We start from the raw sequence: 6,750 nt of genomic DNA, 5'->3' as shown, positions 1-6,750 counted from the left end.
AGCTCCCAAAGGCTGGCACTGAGATGGGCACGCCCATGTCCACACGAACAACTCCCAGCAACTCTGACAGGTCGCCCTTGACAACCTCCATCTTACAGGTGAGAAACTATGGCTCAGGAGGTCAAGTGACTTTCCCAGGAACTCACTGCAAGTTTGTGGCAAAGCTGCCTAACTTCAGTTTACTAGCTCTTGACATAAGACCAGAGGAATCTACCTCCTGCTCCCTCCCTGCAACCCCCTCTCTCACTCTTGCTGGGGTTTTCTGGGGCTGAGGCTGTAGTCACCCCTGAGTAAAGTTACTCTCTTTCAGGAGGATATTGACACAGAGCAGCCTGAGAAGCAAGACTGAGTTGTCAAAATACCTGCTAGGGACGCCTGGATGGCACAGTTGGCTAAGTGTCCCACTCTTGGTTTCGGCTCAGGTCCTGATCTCAGGGTCGTGAGATGGAACCCATGTTGGGCTCCATGCTCAGCAGGGAGTCAGCTTGAGATCTCTCCCTCTCCCTGCACTCCTGCCACTCAGGCTCGTTCTCTCTCTCTCTCATTCTCTCTAAAAAATAAATAAATCTTGCGGTGCTGTGTACCTGCTTTATGTCAGGCATGTGTTAGATGCTTTTCACAAGGCTTATATTCCCTTCTTTTTTTAAAAAAAAAAAAGTTTTTTTATTTACTTATTTGACAGAGAGAGACACAGTGAGAGAGGGAACACAAGCAGGGGAGTAGGAGAGGGAGAAGCAGGCTTCCCGCAGAGCAAGGAGCCCGACGTGGGGCTCGATCCCAGGACCCTGGAATCATGACCTGAGCTGAAGGGTGATGCTTAACGACTGAGCCACCCAGGCGCCCCTTATATTCCCTTCTTTGTGTTTATCTGCATCCTCTAAATTTTCCACAATGAATACATTTTACTTCTGGTACAAGGAATTGCTTGATCATGGCCTTGAAATGAGTCTACTAAAGATTTGGGGAAGTTGGGGATCAGTATGCCCAATTGGCAATTAAGGAAACTGAGGCTGAGGGATTGCCCAAGGTCACACAGGCAGTAAGTGATGGAGTCAGGATGCTTTCTGAGTCTAAGGCCAGTGCTCCTTCCACTCCACTGCTCTGCCTGCCTTCTCTTCACATCTTTTTCCACAAAAGAATTCACGCAAATTATAAACCTACATAAGAGAAATCAAGCATTTATCCTATTATATTTCAGGAGGATCAAATAATGAATGAGGAAAAGTTCTTTATGTAAGAATTTCAGGTAATGAATGCAAAAAAGAATGACAGAATGAGAAAATTACCTTTCAGGACGCCTGACTGAGTCAGTTGATAGAGCGTGTGACTCTAGATCACTGGGTCATGAGTTCGAGCACCACATTGGGTGTAGAGATTACTTAAAAATAAATAAAAACTTGGGGTTCCTGGGTGGTACAGGCGGTTGGGTGTCTGATTCTTTGTTTGGGCTCAGGTTGTGGTCTCCAGGAATGAGATCCACCCTACGCGTCATGCTCAGTGGGGAGTTTGCTTAAGACTCTTTCTCCCTCTCCTTCTGCCCCTCCACCACCCTCTCTAAGGTGAATAAATAAATCTTTTAAAATAAATAAATAAAATATTTTAAAAAGAGAAAAATTTTTTATAACAGCTAAGGAAATGATGGATCATAGGTGGATGCTAAAACTAATAGATAAAAACATTGATGAGGAATTTCATAATGAGGAGAGCAGGCCAAGAGCCCTGACCGACAGATCAATCAATAAAAATGTTTCAACTAAATATGTGCCTCCAGATGTGACTTAAAAATAAGTACACAAATAAGTTATTCTTGCCAAAATCATTAAACCTAATCTAATCAAGCCGCTAGATCTAACTTTCAGTTTACTGAAATACAAATGACAGAACAAGTTAAACTACACCATTAGGAAGCAATCAGCCCAAACTTCTGCGACTTGGGAAACCTCTCAGGACAACGCTCTGGTTTCTTTTACAAATAAATAGCATGAAAAAAAAAAAAAGGAAAGAAAGGTGGAACTGTTACAGACTAAAAGTTACTTAAGAGACATATCAACAAATGAAATGTGTGAACCTCATTTGAATCCTGATTGGAACAAACCAACTATTAAAGAAATTTGAACATGAACTAGGCATTGAGTGATTTTAGGGAATTTTTATTAATTTTGTTAGGTATGATAGTTATGTTTGAAACAGACCTATCTGTTAAAGATATATGCTGAAATAATTTGGATGAAATGATATGATGTCTGGGATTTGCTTTAGAAATACTCCAGAGAGAGGGAAAAGTGGGGAGGTAATTAAAACAAGATTGGCAAAATATTGATAATTATTGAAGATAGATGATAGGAACATGACAATTTATTTTATTTTTAATTTTTTTTATTTGACAGAGAGAGAGACAGTAAGAGAGGGAACCCAAGCAGGGGGAGTGGGAAAGGGAGAAGCAGGCTTCCCGCCAAGCAGGGAGCCCGATGCAAGGCTTGATCCCAGGACCCCAGGATCATGACCTGAGCTGAAGGCAGACACTTAAAGACTGAGCCACCCAGGCACCCTGGAACATGACAACTTATTATATTGTCTCTACTTTTTGCATGTTTGAAGTATTCCATAATAGAGAGGTTTGGGGTTTTGTTTTTAAAACTTTTATTTATTTATTTATTTATTTATTTATTTATTTATTTATTTATTTATTTATTTATTTGAAGGAGAGAGAGGGAGCACAATTGGGAGAGGAGGAAGAGCAGAAGGAGGGGGAGAAGCAGACTCCCCGATGAGCAGGACCCTGAGATCATAACCTGAGCCCAAGGCAGATGCTTAACTGACTGAGTCACCCAGGCGCCCCAATAGAGTGGTTTTTTTAAGGCTTAAAGTCAATAATTAAGAAAATTGGGACAAAGAGAAAATACAGATGAAGAAATAGAAAAGTTCTGAGCTTTTTAGCAGCCAAAGCAAAGAGGGAAATAAGAGTCATGCTAGCCAAGTGTTGAGAAAGGCAATCTCATGCTTATAGTCATTTGATCCCCACTCATAAGAATGCACCCCAGGGGGCGCCTGGGTGGCTCAGTCGTTGGGCATCTGCCTTCAGCTCAGGTTATGATCCCAGGGTCCTGGGATCGAGCCCCGCGTCGGGCTCCTTGCTCTGCGGGAAGCCTGCTTCTCCCTCTCCCACTCCCCCTGCTTGTGTTCCCTCTCTCGCTGTGTCTCTCTCTGTCAAATAAATAAATAAAATCTTTAAAAAAAAGAATGCACCCAGGGCCTGGAACACTTCCTAACCAAGAGACAAAGAGCCCACACAGCTTGTGCTGGGTTTATCACCTTGTGTGGTATTATCTTTCCTTGTCTTAAGTGCAATGAGTATTCTTTTGTTTCTTCTTCGAGCATGTGCATCATATGGCATCTGGCCAACCCCACTGCTCTATCTGTTCTCTGGAAGGGGACAAGGTCTTTCCACCATGGAATGAGAAGAGTGAACATATAGGCAAATTGCCCTGCGTCCACCACTGGGAGAGATCCGCTGGCCATCAGGGACCAATGCCCAAGGTTGAAGGTGATCTCACTCCGTCTCTTCTCTATGTGAGTAAAGCATCGTTCCACCCAATGCTTGACTGCATGTGTTTTCTTTGGCGACTCAAATACCAAGACAAGATGGGTTAGAAGGGTTTAGAGTTCTCCCCTGGGATTTGTAGCAGGTGCACAGTACTCTACTCTCTTGGGATTGATAACTGGTGCACGGTACTTCACTTGAACCAAGAGATATAGAAAACCACCAAACCCACACAGTCTCTTATTTATTTATTTAAATTTTGTTACTTAACATATAGTGCAATATTGGTTTCTGGAGTAGAATTCAGTGACTCATTACTTATATACAAAACCCACTGCTCATCATAACAAGTGCCCTCCTAAATATCCAACACCAATCTAGCCCATCCCCTACCCACCTCTCCCCATCAACCCTCAGTTTGTTCTCTATCGTTAAGAGTCTCTTATGGTGGGATGCCTGGATGGCTCAGTCCGTTAAGCATCTGCCTTCGGCTCAGGTCATGATCCCAGGATCCTGGGATCTAGTCCCACATCAGGCTCCTTGCTCGGTGGGGAGCCTGCTTCTCCCTCTGCCTGCCACTCCCCCTGCCTGTGCTCTCTCTCTCTCTGACAAATAAATAAAAATAGTTAAAAACAGTCTCTTACCGTTTGTTTCCCTCTTTTTCCCTCCTTCCCATATGTTCATCTGTTTTCCTTCTTAAATTTCACAAATGAGTGAGATCATACGGTATTTGTCTTTCTCTGACTTATTTCACTCAGCATAATACACTCTAGCTCCACCCACATCATTGCAAATAGCAAGATTTCATTCTTTTTGATGGCTGAGTAATATTCCATTGTACATACATACCACCTCTTCTTTATCCATTTTCGTCAGTTAGTGGACATTTGGGCTCTTTCCATAGTTTGACTATTGTTGATAATGCTGCTATAAACTTCAGGGTGCATGTACCCCTTGGATCTGTATTTTTGTATCCTTTGGGTAAATACCTAGTAGTACAATTGATGGACTGCACAGTTTCTTATAATCAAAGAGATTCCACTGGTGGCAAAATTGCCACTTAATATGAACTACCAGGTCGGGATGCCTGGGTGGCTCAGTCGGTTAAGTGTCTTACTTAGCTCTGGTTATGATCTTGGGGTCCTGGGATTGAGCCCCATGTCGGGCTCCGGAATCGGCTTGTCCCTCTCCCTCTGGCCCTCCTCCTGCTCATGCTCTCTCACTCTCTCAAATAAATGAATACAATTTAAAAAAAATATATGAACTACCAGGTCACCAGTAAGGGGGCCCGTCACCTGTGCTTACCTGGGCTATGAGGGACTTGCAAAGGGGTGGGCCTTAGAGGATGAGGGAAATGGAGAAAGACAGGGGAGAGGCAGGACATTCCAAGTGGAGGGCACCCAGGGAGCAAGGGCAGGAAGGCTATCTCGTTTATGTAAAGAAAAAAAATATATATGTGTATGCTATATATATATATAGCCCACAAAATGTATGTGAACCAAAATAAAGCTGGGCTTTTTTGCTCCCTCCTCACCCAAAAGAAATCGATCCGACTCTGAAAAGCACTGTCAGAAAACAAGTCTTTTTTTAAAAAAGATTTTATTTATTTGAGAGAGAGAGCACGGCTGCGCAGGAGAGCAGGGGGAGGGGCAGAGAGAGAGGGAGAGGGACTCTCAAGCAGACTCCCCACTGAGAGGGGAGCCTGAAGCAGGGCTTGATCCCAAGACCCTGAGATCATGACCTGAGCTGAAACTATGAGTCACCTGCTCAACTGACTGAGCCACCCAGGCGCCCCAGAAAACAAGTCTTTACCAAAGGTCTCTGGAGGACACTGCAAAGGGATTACACAGCACGTCTCAAAATCTGCAAAATCTCTCTTCCTCAAAGTTCCATGCTATCAGAGTAGCTCCCCAAACCTCTTCTTTTTCTTTTTTCCAAATTCCTGGCCACCCAAATTTTGCCAGCTCACTCCCCTCTCATCTCTCAGTAGCAGCTTTTCCTGAGTGGGACTGGGAGTAAATTTCTCCAGGTCGCTCCACTCCTTTGCTTAGGTCTGTTCCTCTCTCTCTGCCTTCCTTACAAAGACTCCTTAGAACTGTCTGGGAAGGAGGAAAAGCCATGAATATTTACATGTGAGTATTTTTGTCCTGTTGCATAGAAAAAAAGATTAGAAGGAAATACACCCGGATGTTAACAGTAAGAGACCAGCAGAGCTTTGGAATCAGGTGAAGTTGGGCCCAGGTCCTGGCTCTGGCACTTTCTAGTTGTGTAACCTTGGGCAAGCCTCACAGGGGATATTTCTCTAACCCTCAGATTGCTATTCCATAAATTACTTAGCATGTATCTGGCATATAGTAGTTTTTCTGTAAAGTGTAGCTTACAAAATAAAGGCGTTACCGCTACCTGGTAGGAATATGGTGAACTTCATTTTGTCTTTATCACTATTTTTTGCCTTTATCAGTATTTTATTTGAAAATTTTTACATTGAGGCGTACCTGGGAGGCTCAGTCCGTTGAGCCGGCAGACTCTTCGTTTCAGTGGCTCAAGCGACCGAGCCCCCCAGGCACCCCTAAATAAAATCTTTTAAAAATTAAAAAATAAAAATTTTTACAATGAGCACATTGTAATTTAAAATAAAACACCATAAAGATTATTATAAACACAGGCATAAACTGTTTATCAGTAGAGGACTGAATGAATTATGGGGTACGCATATTCTGAAATACTACAAACTCGTTAAAAATGTCAGTATAATGACATGGAAAAATGTCCACAGAATAGCAAATTGCAAAACGGTATGTGTAGCATGACCCCTTTATGTATATTTTTACACACGTTAAGGATGTACATGCACAGAAAAGGTGTAAGGATACTCAACACCTTAGCTATCTCAGCAGTGAGGATGAGAGTTTTTCATTTTTTTAAATCCATATTTTGTAAGGTTTAACTTTTTAATAAGACGCATGAATTACTTTTATATAAAAGAAAACATCAGGGCGCCCGGGTGGCTCAGTCGGTTAAGTGTCTGCCTTCGGCTCAGGTCATGATCCCGGGGTCCTGGGATCGAGCCCCTAATCGGGCTCCCCGCTCCGCAGGAAGCCTGCTTCTCCCTCTCCCACTCCCCCTGCTTGTGTTCCCTCTCTCGCTGGGTCTGCGTCAAATAATAAATAAAATCTTAAAAAAAAAAAATATTTAAGGGACATTTAAGG

This window comes from Leptonychotes weddellii, chromosome 4 (assembly GCF_054177405.1).
Source record: "Leptonychotes weddellii isolate Sample4059 chromosome 4, ASM5417740v2, whole genome shotgun sequence".
Classification (NCBI taxonomy): Eukaryota; Metazoa; Chordata; class Mammalia; order Carnivora; family Phocidae; genus Leptonychotes; species Leptonychotes weddellii.
Note: the sequence above shows the minus strand (reverse complement) of the source record.